The sequence below is a fragment of the Amblyomma americanum genome, chromosome 8, assembly GCF_052857255.1.
Source record: "Amblyomma americanum isolate KBUSLIRL-KWMA chromosome 8, ASM5285725v1, whole genome shotgun sequence".
Lineage (NCBI taxonomy): Eukaryota > Metazoa > Arthropoda > Arachnida > Ixodida > Ixodidae > Amblyomma > Amblyomma americanum.
The window spans coordinates 44637325-44652981 of NC_135504.1; positions in this window are offsets into that span (position 1 = coordinate 44637325).

The window sequence follows — 15657 nt, forward strand, 5'->3', positions numbered from 1 at the left end:
TCAGCAACAGATGTATTGCATCTACGTCACTGTGAGCCGCTGCCCTACTCCCTTGCAAAATTGCTCTGCAGACAGTCTATAGACTTCTTATAGACTCTATTGCCTTTCTATAGATATTTATTTTTTTCTATTCATAGTCTATAGACTGTCTATAGACAAAAGTCTGCTTAAAGTGTACGGCACAAATCTATATATTGTCTGTAGACTGTCTGTAGGATTTTTAGTGCCTATAGACTGTTCTCTAGGATTCGTGTATAGAGAGTCCATAGACTTTATAGACAGAAGTCTATGGGCAGTCTATAGACTGTCTAAAGAAATTTTTGGAACGGCTGGCAGCTTGCAACAGGGCAGTATCAAGGAAATGAGCGCACATTCCCACCTCCAAACAGTGTCTTCGTAAGAAAATTTCGTTCCCAAAGACAACATTGGTTACCTGGAATGGTCAATGCCCTCTGTGCATTTTTGTCATAGGAAATCAAGCTAAGGCCATTGCTGCAAGGACCATGTAGCTCATATCAAGAAGCGCACGTTAGGCTTGGAGGACCTACCTGTTTTAACACAGTGTTCGCAGAGCCAACCGACGAAAGCCATCAGAACCACAATACTCTTCCAACCGCTGATGCATCGTCGCAACGAAAAGAAGTCTGATGTCTGAAAGTGATAGAACAAGATAAGTCAAGAGGCACTAGCATACTCAGAGCTTTCGTAATGATGCCGCTTAGTCGTTCCCTAAGATCAAGGAAGCGCAGGAAATATTACAGCACTTCCATCTGAGCGGCAAGAGGTAGCTTGTATTCGCACGGTCGGCCGTGCATGCTCCCAAGCCATACCACAGCCGGCGCTGGTGCTTCCCAAGATTTATGTGCGTATGATGCTTGCGTATAAATGTCCGGGCCTCCACCGCCGCGGCTTGTGGACTTTATGGGAAACCATCTAGTTTCAGTATTGTGCCAATTATCTGTGCTGCTTGGTAGGCAAATGTGTTTATGAGAGCAGCTGTTGGGCTTATACTGGGGTATTCCCGGCAACACACGTGACCCCCTTGGAAAGTCGAAATCTGACGCCTCCTGTGATCTGTATTCTGGGAGGGTCCTGTCCTGGCTATCGCCCGGAGCCTACGTGTTTCGTTAGGCTCCACGACTGAAATATTATTTGTGTCACTTAAGATGTTAAGCAATTTTAAAAATACGGTTTTTGGCTTAGAACAGCTCGTTTTTCGGCATAGCATTGTCATTCATGTACAAAATCTTAATAGCGTTGAGACGGGCTAACATGTAGGCTGGTTAAATAATATTGTGCATTTAACTTTTTAACTATTACTGTGTCTCCATATTCATTGAGAGGCGTGCAGCCCACTGCAAGTGATATTCATACCTCATTTCTAAATTTCGAAAAAGCAATTTCTCACGGCACTGTGGTCAAACAATTTTCGCGATTTCGATGATTTATGTGCACTGGGCGGGGGGGGGGGGGGGGTATGGGTTTATTTGCCTGCCAAGCTTCTCGGAAGCGCGCACATTTTGGACTGATACAAACAAAACTTGTTGGGCTATAGTGATGATAGTAACAGCATTTCGGAAATCCTTATAACTGATATGGGTGTCACGGTGGGTTGCATGCCTCTCGATAAACACGAAGACCAGCAACAACAATTAAAAAGTTAACTATTCAATATCGGTTAAACAGCCTACTAGCTAGCATGCTCTAGCTGTATTCTGATGTGCAGCATGGCTGACAATGCTGGGCGGGAAGAAGCGCTGTTTTACCTCAGAAAGCCTGTTGTTCAAACTTTTGGAACATCTTAGGTGAAACACCCGGTATATCTAATAAAACGAAGACATAAAATTTATTAACGTGATAAACCATGAAGACAAAAGAAAATGCTTCCAAACACTCGACATGACATGTCAGACGGTCTAAAAGATTTTGATGACAATGTTTGAAGGAAAGTCGTGGAAAGTTTAAGATTCCATGAATTTTAATGCCTCCTGTCGAAAAATCAGATGTTGCCTTTCGTTGATGGTTGAATATCCATCCAGTTAGTATAATCATTTAGTAAAGTTTAGCTTGAGATCTGATACGTCGTCACCCTATCATTTCTCCCAGGTGAAAGATTGGCCAGAAACGCCAGTGACGATTGAACCAGCGAGCGTCGAGCAGACATTGTGTAGATAAGAATAAACCATTGGGGCAAAAACCACATACTTCTGATGGAGCTATCTCAAAATCGAAAGGACCACCCTCTCAGCCTAAGAGGTCAGTTTCAGTGGTCTCCTGTTGGACAATTAAACTGCGTGTACGATGATAACCAAAGCAATGCAGACACGCTTTGTACTAGCAACCAAACTTTATTGGGATGAACAGTGATTGCATATCTGCGAAAAGCAAGAACACAAGGGAAACGAACGATCAAGTAAAGGTAAGGAGACAAATAATTTTAAGTGTAACCGTTCTAGGCTTGCAAATGAAGCAATGCGATGTCCACCGTAAGCTCGGTCTTGACGAAGTCGTGCTATTACAGCATGGTGATCAGTTTCCAAAATCAGGTTTCATGGCTAACAGTTTCCTACGCACGTTATATGCATAGTGTGTGATAATGGCTGAGGATGTGTAACAAATACGACAGAATTTGTAAAAGAAAGGCAATGCTGGGAAGAGAAGTGCCAAACGGGCATTTTTGTCTAAGTGGTGCCTTCAACCTGCATCAACCCTTAATAAGTAATTCGCAATGCGTGGCATTGTAAAATAGTAAATGTGGTTAAAAAGGCTACACGTGTGGCACGGTCGTCATGGTGCTCGACTGCTGACCAGAATGAAGCCGGCTCGATCCCGGCCGCGGCGGTCCAATTTCGATGGAGACGAAAATCTAGAGGCCCTTGTACTGTGCGGTCTCAGTGGATGTTAAAGAACCCCAGGTGATCGAAATTTCCGAAGCCCTAGACTATTGCGCCCCTCATAGTCTGAGTCGCATTGGGACGTTAAACCCCCATAAACCAAACATAATTCTATATATTTCCCACATCAAACATACTTTAATATTCCAATGACTTCGGGTCCATTGCTGATACCTAAATTCTTGAATAGAGTTAGAGAAGTTTTGCGCAGCAATAGAAAACGTCCATAACCAAATGCTGACTTGAACCAAAGGCAGTTTTCTCCTGAAATTTGCTATAACTCTTCAGATTTTTCACTAAATTTAGTCACAGAAAGCCGGCCGCTGTAGTGGTTGCACTGTGAGGCGATGATGGACAATAGAAACTTGTGAGCTGGTGCACATTTTTCGGTAGTACATTGCAACCACCATCGGTAAATAAGTCTGCGACTAGGAAGTTTCAGCCCGCCGGTCTGGTGTCCGCATTTTCTCTTCTAATAACCTACCCGCATTTCTTTTGTGTCCGTCTTTATGCTCCTACGTTTTATTCGTGATTCACGGGAGCCATCTGCCATAGCAAAGCGAAACTCGACTAGAAAAACACTCACATATCAGACTACTCCTAAAGGCAAATGCACGGAGACCTTTTGATGATGTAGACAGGGCGCGGGCATGTCAGTCAGTCACACCCATGTTAAAAAGAAAAATGTCTCACGATGCAAGCTGGAAAAAACACACGAATGCAAATTTCTTTATCCACTTCCCTCTTTGTAGAGGAGGGCGTTGATTGAAGTCCAACATTTCGGTTGTCACAAAGAACTTATTCCTAGAACATCTATACACTGCGTCTCCTAGGCTCTGCACTTCTGCATCGCCTCGTATTGTGGTCTTTCCGCGAAATCTAAGACTTCAGAGCCATTCCCTCCGAATGAGGCTTTTATGTGGTGATTTTTGTTCACACGTCTAAGAGGTCTGCATGAAAAAAAAGGGAAGTATAATCGGTTAGCTGCAAGAAGCCCATAACATTCAAAAAGGGACAACAGAACCTTATTTTCGCAAGAATTTTAAAATTTCAGAACAGATTTTAACTCTGCGTTCTTTCCACTCTGAATAGAGAACTTTCTTGCAAAACTGTTCAACAGAGTGAAAAAGCACCGCCTTTAGCTCTCCAAATAGTACTTCTTGGCGCACTATCATTCCATCACTGCTGTGCGAAGGAGCTGAAGTTGCTTGGCTGCGCCTAATAAATTCATGGTGGGTGAACAGCGCCTTTGTTGCGCTGTTCACCCATCATGAATGCTTACCAACTCACCCAAATTTCAGCTTTACTCAATGCGCCTAATAAAAGTTACCCTGAAATTGCAGTTTATACGGCTTATAGACCGCGACACATTTATAATGATTTGTCTTAAGCTTCACTGCAGAAGTTAGCCTGGCGGCTGATTAAAAGTTTCAACTCAGCAGTGTGTGAAATATTTGTTTTAAAAAAGAATGAAAATCTGTTTTGAAGAAAGGAAATGCAGCAGTAACTGTCTCCCTTATATCGGTGGAAACCTGGACCGCGCGCTAAGGGAAGGGATAAAGGAGGGAGTGATAGAAGATAGGAAGAAAGGGGTGCCGTAGTGAGGTGCCCGGAATAATTTCGACCACTTGGAGGTCTGTAACGTGCGCTGTCATCGCACAGTACACGGACGCCTTTTGTGTTTCGCGTCCATCGAAACACGGCTGCCGCGTTCGGATTCAAACCCGGGTATCCTGCTCAGTAGCAGAGTGCCCTAACCCCTGATCCACAGCGGCACCTATATTGGTATTGCGGTTTGCCTTGACACGTTTGGGACCTTCTTCTCAGTTGTAAAATATTTGGGCTCCCTCACTAACAGCGTTATGTTAGAGTAGGTGAATAACATTCAGACATTCTTCTTAATAAGCATGGCATGAGGGCCTACACGTTGTTTCTGGGAAAATCATTACACCGTTTCTTGGAAATGTGCTAGAACTGGTGGTGACCACGCGAATCTGATGATTATAAATACTTCATTTGAAATTGTGCAAGCGGGACTGTTGACTTTTCCAACTCTTTAGAAGCTTTTACCCATCAGAAGCCTATGCAGCCTTGGAATAAAAAAAGCGATGGCTAAATCAAATTGATGGAGGAAAAGGCAAGGAGATGATTTTAAAAGCGAAGGTGTAAACAATAAGCCAAAGTTAAACCAGTACTGCTGACGCAGATTCGCCGCATCCATTCGCATGATCGCCCGGCACTGTTCTTTGTATTTTCTCTGCGTTTAATTTGTGCATAGGAAGGAAATTATCGCCCTTTCAGTTTGCAGCTGCTGGCTCCCTTCTTTCGACTTTTCGTTTCTGTCTTCATTATAATAACAATAAACCAGCAACTTCACTCTTTAATCAAACATAATTTTTGTTATCTAAATTGTGAGTACCCCAAAGTCCGAGCAGTCCGCGTGCTAATGTCACGGAACATGATGAGCCGCCGGCAGGCTGCCAGATCTGTAATGCGGGGAGCGTGGAGCCATGCCAAAGTCCCATACTTGTTCATCGCATCAGCGGTATTAGAAAAAATGCTCGCAGTTTAGATGGTACACAGTGATGCCAAAGCATGTCAAGCGCTGAGCCTTCGCACCACAGAGCTGCTTGGGAAGAGTCATGAGGAAAGAGAGGAAACATGTTGTCTCTATCAAAAGCACAAATTATCGGTAGCGACCATGCCTCACTGACGTTAAAGCCCCCTGGCCAGATCTAAAAAAAGGTTCTCTGTAAGCGCAAAGATATCCAAATAACGCCAATAGCGTTTTAGAAATTTTCAGATTCTTAGTGGCGTAAAAATGGCGGACGCTTCCGCAAGCTTACAGACGGGAGGGGTGTACAGCCAAAAAAAGCTTACGATATAATTAGATCATTGAATTGTCAAGTCAGTCCGCTTGCGTTGAACGAACAGGTGGTGTTAGTTAAATCAGAACATTGCTCTGACTGAAACACACGAAGTCATATAATCTCAGCAGCTCGAAACACCTTTTCAGAGCACATGTCCTAAGAACTCAACCTTTCTTATTTTTATACTCCACTTCTGTGCTGTTTTATTCGCCCAAATATACAGGAGCTCAAACTAAGATATAATATGCGACAATGATCCTTTCACCGTGTACGAAACACTATGCGCAGGTCTCCAAAGCACTTGTTCACGATGCCGCGGTAAGAAAGCAAGAAACACAAACAACTGAATAAGAAGTTACAAATACAGTAGAGATTTCAATTACGCTCAAGGAAGCACAATCGATTTCTTCTTGTGCATGTTGTTGTTCAATTGACGCAATATCTGCCTTTCTCTCAAGCGTGAAAAACCACAAAAGTTAGGCGCTCGCCTGAAGCCGTTAGCTAGCATAACCGCAAGTCGCTATACTGTGCATTTTAATACGACCCTTGCAGCTCTTCAAATTTCCTTCTCTTCCTCGCAATCGCTTTTTAGATCAGGAAATTTAACAACCTTTTTCCATTTCTCGGTTCTAGACTGCAGCTTTCTCCTTTATTTTTCATACCTTTGCTGTTGTATCCTCCCTGCCAATGACTAGCCTGCTCTATTAGAAGACACGCAGTGACCAAATGCCGGTGGTAAGCGAATTTTCATCTCACACGAGGAACAGCTTTAGCAACAAAATCATCTGAAACCTCTGATAAGATCCGTGAATGAACGAAACCGAAGCCCTGATGGGGATGCAACTCGTGAATCATGGGGTACTCAGACATTCCACATGCTGTAAGGGCAACACAGTCCTTTCCAGCCACCCTTTTCTGCACAAGCCCACATCGTTGTCGTGAGCAAACAGCAAGTTTTGTGTCTTTGCCAGCAAGGCTGGCAGTGCCTGCGTTGAAGGAAATTGGACTTCTTCCAAGTCTGAGACAGTGCGAGAAGATGAAAGGATCGCTTAAAACCCACCTCCACAGATAAGTATGCCTGTGCGCCAAACAGTCATGTTTATTACAGAATATTTAAATCTGCTCTAGGTTAGAATACATAACAATCATTAATATCGGGCTAGATGGTTCATGCTTTCAGGAAGCATTGCAGCAGAAGATAATGAATAAAGAGAAGAAGGACGCCAACTTTCAAATGAATTTATTTACCGCCTATGACAGCAAAATATAACGAAAGACAGAGCCATGCGCAGTATGAATCACCGTTAACGACGCCCATTGAAGCCAGCCGTTCAAGATACTATTTTATCCTAAAGAGCGCCACAGACGTATCCCTAACACACTCCCTTGCTTTATTTTTATAATGTTACGTGACGGTCAGCCGACGAAAACAGGACATTTAGGATGATGACGGCATGACTAAGTGGATGCGGACCCAGAGCGAGCGCTCCTGTCCATGCCACTGCCCGATTCGTCTTCTATTCCGTGACAGTATTTAAGGTTTCCAACACCTTGAGTGTTTTTGTATCAGAGAGCCTGCATAGAACCTGGATCGCGTGTAACCGTGCTTCACTCATCTGCAGTGAGCCCAACGCTCAGGTAAATGCATCCGTCCTTCCTTCTTTAACTAGCGCAATTGTTTCATTAATGCAATTGGCCATTAATGCTAAGCCTCATCTGCATATTGCCAGGTGGCGTTCGTGGCGCTCGGAAAGAAGCACCGGCGTCCTTCGTTCCGGCTCCTGCTGAAGTGCCGGGGCCGCCTGCACCCGTGCTGCAGTACGTGGAAGCTCCCCGACCGTCCGCGCGCAAAGCCGACGTGTGGCGCACATCCGACAGACGCCCCCTATGCTTTCACTGCGGGGAACCAGGTCACCTGTATCGGCACTGCCCCTACCGCCGTCTGGGCCTCGAAGGGTTTCCCCCCGATTCTCCTCGACCCCGCTATGGCGAACGACCCAGGGCCGTCGCGGATTTTCTTGAAGACCAACGTTGGCAACAGTCTCGTCGCCAGCGGGCTCGATCCCCATCGCCCGGGAGTCGTCCTTCACCTTCTACCGCGAGTTTTTTCCGGGCGGCGCAAGGCCGGTCGCCCAGCCCACGGCGGGAAAACTGCAACCAGCGACCTTAGGGGGTGGGCTCGCTGGACGTCGTTCTGAGGGGGACCCCCCATCGCCGCGGGCACGACATGCCGACGCCTCGCGGGTTCCGAAGTCCGCGGTCACCATTCACTCCGACACAGCGACACTCCCTCGACATAACGACGCTTCGACGGTTCCGAGGTCCGCAGTACCCGTTCGCTTCGACACATCGACACTGACACATGACGGCGCCTCACCGATTCAGACGCCCGCATTCTCCGATACTTCCGACGCACTGACCCCATTAGAAAGCACACGCCACGCCGACGAACTACCGGTGGCACAGCCTGCAGACAACGACGCCTGTGCCCGATCATCCTCTCCGGAGCCTGCATCTCGTGAGCGGCTTTCCTTAGACATACCTGTGATGCTGGATGGTCGCCACGTTCGAGCGTTATTAGATACTGGTGCTGATTATTCGATTTTAAGCAGCCAGCTCGCCGCCGTCCTCAAAAAGGTTCTCACGCCATGGGCTGGCACACACGTTCGCACTGCGGGCGGTCATTTGATTGCACCTCTCGGCATGTGCACCGCCCGAGTTCAAATCCGGGAGTCCACATTTGTCGTCTGCTGTCTTGTTCTGAATAACTGTTCGCGCGACCTCATCTTAGGTGTCGACTTTCTGCGTGAATATGGGGCGATTATTGACCTACGCGATAACAAGGTCACGCTTTCAACTGAGAGTGCTGTCGCCCTCCCCAACGCGCCGCGACCAAGCCAGACACTTCGAGTTTCTACGGACACAGTCACCCTGCCGCCTCGAACCAGCGCCTTCATTACGGTTGAGTGCGAATCATTTCAAGACGGTGACGCCATCGCCGAAACCAACCTGTCATTACTGTTGACGCAAGGCGTGTGCGTGGCCCGCAGTCTGATCCATCTTCACAGTGGCCAGTCACAGGTACTTGCTACCAATTTTTCGCACGAGCATCGGCATCTTTTTCGCGGCACTTCCGTAGCCTTTATCGAACGCATCTCCGATGTTTCCGAGTGCTTCTCCTCAGAACCAGTGCAGCCTCCTTTTCCCCTCGAGAGCCTCGATGTCAACTCCGCGCTGTCAACCAGCCAACGGGAGCAGCTGTGTGCACTATTGCTCGAATTCAGACAGTGTTTCGCCTCCTCGTCGAAAGTGCGTCAAACAACCATAGCCAAGCACCACATCGTGACGTACGATGACGTACACCCGATCCGTCAACACCCCTATCGGGTATCGTCTACAGAGCGCGAAGTCATTAAGTCCCAAGTTAAGGAGATGCTCGAAGATGACGTTATTCAGCCTTCCAACAGCCCATGGTCCTCGCCGGTCGTCCTCGTTAAAAAGAAAGACGGCACCCTCCGTTTCTGCGTCGATTACCGGAAGCTGAATGCAGTCACGAAGAAGGACGTTTACCCATTGCCACGTATTGACGACTCTCTCGACCGCCTTCGGCGCGCTCGTTATTTTTCGTCCATCGACCTAAAAAGTGGCTACTGGCAAATTGAGGTCGATGAGCGGGATCGTGAGAAGACGGCCTTTGTCACTCCCGACGGCCTTTATGAATTTAAAGTTCTACCTTTCGGTCTTTGTTCTGCGCCTGCCACATTTCAGCGGATGATGGACACTGTCCTTTCTGGTCTTAAATGGCAGTGTTGCCTAGTCTATCTCGACGACGTGGTGGTTTTCGCCGACTCATTTAGTCAACACCTTGATCGCCTGCGGACGGTCCTCGAAGCCCTTCGTTCAGCTAACCTGACATTGAAGCCCCAAAAATGCCACTTCGGTTACCAGGAGCTGAAATTTCTCGGCCATGTCGTCAGCGCCGCCGGCGTGAAACCCGACCCCGACAAGCTGGCCGCGGTTGCGGAATTTCCACTTCCACGTGACAAGAAAGCTGTTCGGCGCTTCCTAGGGCTCTGCAGTTACTATCGGCGTTTTATCGAAAATTTCGCTGACCTCGCAGAACCGCTGACTCGCCTCACCCGTGACACCACACCTTTTGTTTGGTCCCACGAGCAAGAAATGGCTTTCGCCGAGCTCCGCCTGCGACTTCAAACGCCGCCCGTTCTTGCCCATTTTGATGAGCGAGGTGACACTGAGATACACACCGACGCCAGCAACATCGGCCTCGGCGCGGTTCTCGTGCAACGCCAGGATGGCGTTGAACGAGTCATCGCTTATGCAAGCCGCGCTCTGTCACGCGCAGAGATGAACTATTCGACGACAGAAAAAGAATGCCTCGCCATTATTTGGGCTGCTGCGAAATTTCGCCCCTATCTTTATGGACGCCCTTTCAAAGTGGTCACTGACCACCACTCCTTGTGTTGGTTGACCAACCTGCGTGACCCGTCTGGACGCCTGGCGCGATGGAGCCTTCGCCTGCAGGAGTTTGACCTCACCATTGTTTATAAGTCCGGACATAAGCATGAAGACGCCGACACCCTCTCTCGTGCGCCTGTCGAACTCGCAACCCCCGACACGGACGACGACATCAGTTTCCTTGGGGCTATCAATTCTTCTGATTTCTCAACCCAACAACGCGCCGATCCAGTGCTACGACCCCTCATCGATTATTTGGAAGGCCAGCCAGCCACCGTTCCTAAATGTTTTTCTCGACACCTGTCGTCGTTTTCCCTGCAACGAGGCGTGCTCTATAAGAAGAACCCTGGTTCCAGTTCGCGCGCGTATCTCCTCGTCGTGCCGACAACACTTCAGGAGGAAATACTTTCTGCGTGCCATGACGAACCAACCTCTGGCCATTTAGGATACTCTCGCACGCTTTCCAGAATCCGCCAGCTGTTCTACTGGCCCAAACTCGCCACTGTTGTCAAACGCTATGTGCAGAGCTGTCGGCAATGTCAGCGCCGTAAGGCCCCGACCGCCAAGCCTCCGGGACTTCTCCAACCTATTGCACCACCACGCGCCCCATTCGATCAGGTCGGCATTGACCTTCTCGGTCCGTTCCCTTTGTCCTCGGGTGGCAACCGGTACATCATCATTGCCACAGACTACCTCACTCGATACGCCGAGGCCAAAGCCTTACCCCGTGGCACAGCGTCCGAGGTTGCGGATTTCTTCGTGCATCAGATCGTACTTCGGCACGGCGCCCCGACCTACGTCATTACCGACCGAGGAACCTCATTTACTTCCCAGATGATGGCCGAAATTTTTCAGCTAAGCGGGACGACCCACCGGAAAACTACTGCTTACCACCCGCAGGCAAATGGGCTGACAGAGCGGCTTAATAAGACTATGGCGGACATGCTGGCGATGTACGTCGATGTACAACACAGGAATTGGGATACGATCATACCGTACGTGACATTCGCCTACAACACAGCAGTTCAAGAGACGACCCGTTTCACACCGTTCCGCCTCCTCTACGGCAGGGAGGTTCAGACGATGCTCGACGCAATGCTCCCTTGCGCAACCGATGACCATCTTTCTGCTGACGCTGAGGAGTTTACCCACGAAGCCGAGCAGGCTCGTCAGCTAGCCCGTATTCACATCACCCAGCAACAAGACAAAGACTCGCGGCGATACAACCTCCGGCACAGACAAGTCTCCTACCATCCCGGCGACCAGGTTTGGGTATGGATACCTGTTCGACGACGCGGCTTGTCCGAAAAACTCATTTGCCGCTATTTCGGTCCCTACAAAGTCTTGCGGCGCGTCAGCGACGTTAATTACGAGGTAGAACCGGACGCTGAACTTTCCCAGCAGAGAACCCGTCGAAAGCCCCGTCCAGAGATCGTCCATGTTTTGCGCCTGAAGCCGTATTTGGCACGGGGACCCACCCAGAATCTTCGTGCCTCTCTTGTGTGATTAATTGTGCTTGTGTGTGCTTGTGTGTGTGCTTGTGTTCGCGCGCTCTTCTGCGCGTGTTTTTTTTTTTTTAAGAGGGGAGGAATGCCAGGTGGCGTTCGTGGCGCTCGGAAAGAAGACGACGCTCGTGGTGCTCTCGTTTTGAAAGACGTTGAAGTTCGCCGTCTCGCCAACTGAAGGACGTGCTGCCGAGCCCTGCCTTCTAACAGGTCCTCTCTTGTCACCAACACCGTGACAATATGTAGGCCTTGCCGCTGGTCAGTTAAATTTTATTGGCAACTTCAATGCAGCAATCGAGGAAATGTTTTGCATGCTTCTTGCGCACGGTGTTTCTTCCATCGCGCGTCACGCACGAGTAAAGTTGGCCGAGCTTTTGAAGGGTGAAGACGTGAATTGCACACAGTCTACTGAGCACAACCCGCCGCGGTGGCTCAGTGGTTAGGGCGCTCGACTACTGATCCGGAGTTCCCGGGTTCGAACCCGACCGCGGCGGCTGCGTTTTTATGGAGGAAAAACGCTAAGGCGCCCGTGTGCTGCGCGATGTCAGTGCACGTTAAAGATCCCCAGGTGGTCGAAATTATTCCGGAGCCCTCCACTACGGCACCTCTTCTTCCTTTCTTCTTTCACTTCCTTCTTTATCCCTTCCCTTACGGCGCGGTTCAGGTGTCCAACGATATATTTCCTTTGCCCAAAAACCAATTATTAATTATTATTACTGAGCAGTTTCTTTACGATAAGGATAACATTTTGTACATACAGTACCTCATCGGGTTAGACCGTAACCACTTAGTTCTAAAGCACTAAACCAGAGGTTCAGAGCCTAGAAAAGCGTCTGGTGTATGTCCGAGAAGCTGACCTATTGCGACCGCTCCCACTGCACTGCCCGCTCACCATCATCTTCGGTGTAGCATGAATCAGTGCTTTTGAATTTATTCGAATGGAGTAAGCTCCTTTAGGTGTACCTCGTTTGGTTTTTTCTTCTAGCCTCAGCACTTAACTTGATGACCACATAAGAAAGCCCTGCTTAAAATAGCCGTCAAACGTGTTAGCACTGCCTAGTTGCATGAGGAAAGTACTGAAAAGGATGGTGCTCACACGTATTGAGTGGTACGTAGAGCGCTACCAGGTATGTCCTGTTGATAAGCCCGGGTTTCGACGCACTCTCACCTGTTGACAATTTGATTGATGTGGTGTCAATTGTTCAACACCGCAAATATTTCAAGCCCTTGACCGCAGCGTTGTAACTGCATGTTAAAGGTGCGTATGACACTAACTCACGAGGCCAATTTTGAATCTCTGGACGCTGCCTAAGTTGTCACATGTTCTGCTGGATACGCATTTTTTTGTCCGAAAAGATAACTCAGTGCAGACCGAGGATGGACCAACGTCTTGTCATTTCCCCGTCGAGTCCCACTGTTTTAAGCGGTGAGTTCAACACTTTCGCGGGAGATCACGCTTGCCTCGTGCAATTACGGAAAGATTGTGAACTCGCGTCTAGAATCATTATAGCCTGACCTGAAGCTGCAGCATCCACCCGGCATACCAATATACGTGAATCAATGTTGCTGGGTCGCCTGTGGCTTGCTGTCACATTTAGGAATCACTGCTCGTTTGTTAACGGTATGTAAGATAATCATGCATGCGCCATCCGCAGGTGCGACGAGACCATTGAATATATTTGTGCTTTCTCTGCATACCCGGGATCGAACCCTACCGCGGCGGCTGCGTTTTTATGGAGGCGAAACGCTAAGGCGTTCGTGTGCTGTGTGATATCAGTGCACGTTAATGATCCCCAGGTGGTCGAAATTATTCCGGAGTCCACAACTACGGCACTTCTTTCTTCCTTTCTCCTCTCAGTCCTTCTTTTATCCCTTCCCTTATGGCGCATTTCAGGTGTCCAACGATATATGAGACAGATACTGCGTCATATTCCTTTGCACAAAAACCAAATAATATTATTGTTATTTCTCTGCATACAGGAGCCTGCATGCCGTTCACTGGGGCGTACTGACCCATGCCCATTGATGGAGACGAAGATTCTCGGAGAGCGGCCGTGGAGATCGTCGGCAGTCAAGGCCTGCCAGGCATTTCCTTTTTTCTTGAGAAGGCGGGGCTACATGATACCTTATTCCTTTGCCGCAGGTTTCCTTTTTCTTTGTAAATGGACTTCAGTACTCTCTAACTTACCTTTTCCTTCACCTTTCCATTCCCTCTATTTTTCTCCACGCCTCTTTTTCGGTTAGCATGAGAGCATCGTGGCACCTGCTGGTTCAAGTTGGAAGCCTGCATCGTGACACTGTCTTTACCTTTCTTCCCTTCATCAAAAAAGCACTAATGAAACATATTCACTACTTCATCAAACACATTCTTACACAATGAAATTATAGCCCCCGTGCATCTCTTAATGAAGGAATGTAACGTGATGAGCCGCAGGTAGACTGTAAAACCTGTGAAACGGCTGAACCTCGTCCTGAAGAAGTTTACGGTGCCCCGTATCGCGTGAAGCCGCGAGAAGGGCGCGTACTTGTTCGTCGCCCAGCACGTGTTCGAGAAATCCTCGTCGTCCAAGTCGTACACGGCGATTCCGAAAGGTAATAACAGAGGCTGAGACTTCACGCGACACGGCTGCAGGGGATGAAGAGAAGAAATAAAAGAGAGAAAATAACGTTAGCTTTTCGCCGCTCTCAAGGGTAAAGATTACCTGTAGCGTCCTGCTCTCCGTATTTTAAGGTCACTTTTGCAAACTCTGAGAACAGTCAATAATAAAACCGAAATCAATTGATAGAACTACAATAATGGTCTGGCAATGCTAAGAATCGGTAAAGACATAGTACTGCTAAAATATTCAGCTGGGCTAACAGCGCGCCCCGTAACCAAAGCTCCAGGAAAAACCCTGAAGACGTTAAGGAAGTAAAAGTCATCACCATCATCATCAGCAGCAGCCTAACTACGCCCATTGGAGTGCTTAGGCCTCTCCCATGTATCTGCAATTAATCAAATCAATTCAAATTTTATTCTAGTATTGGGGGATAATGAGGTAAACGCAGACAGAAAGTAAGGCTTGACGAGGTCACCGCTCTCTTACAAGGCATACAGTGCAACAGGTACGTTGGGTCATAGCAATTCACAGACGGTTCACATAGAAGATCATTGTACCTGACAAATACCCGGCAACGTATATGTATATACTAACATTTATTGTACAGTACAAACTTATGAAAGCAGTTATACAGCAGGAGAATTAGCAGTGTTGGTAGTACGTGTGACAGCATTTGGTGCCCATAGTTACTGCGCCTCTTGGAACTTGCCAGTGTGCACTCATTAACTCTGTCCTTAGTAATCTCATTAGCTCATAGATTATTTTTTGAGACAGCGAACCGAAGCTCTTTACCACATTATCTGTAAATGTGCTCTCAGACGAAAGATTGCTGGCCGTGGACTGTGACACAAAACGGTTAGGCGGGCTCAGTATTACGCTGTTCTCGTCGATACCTAACCAGTCAACTAAGAGGGTTCACTGCGGGAAACTCAGAGTTTGTTCAGGACACGCTGAATCATTTGGCCGCGGCTTTGTAACATGACGTTTGTCTTGATGCCAGTGCGCTTGTTTCCTTTCACTAAGAAAGTCATCACTAGGAAGTTTCCATCATGTAACAGTCCTGGGTACCTGACTGTGCAACGTATGGTCTTCAGCATCACAGAGTCCTTTGCAACTTATACCCGCAGCATGATCATGCCTCGAGACGTGGGACTCAATCGCACACAGAATTTGCGGTCTCTTTTCTTCGTGCCATCTACGTCCTTCAGTTATAGTTTCTGTTTCCAAGAAAACAACAACAAGCACGTAAACAAAAATATCTGAGAATTTTCACCGTTTTCACATCGTTGCCGCATAAGTTAGACGAGTGCTT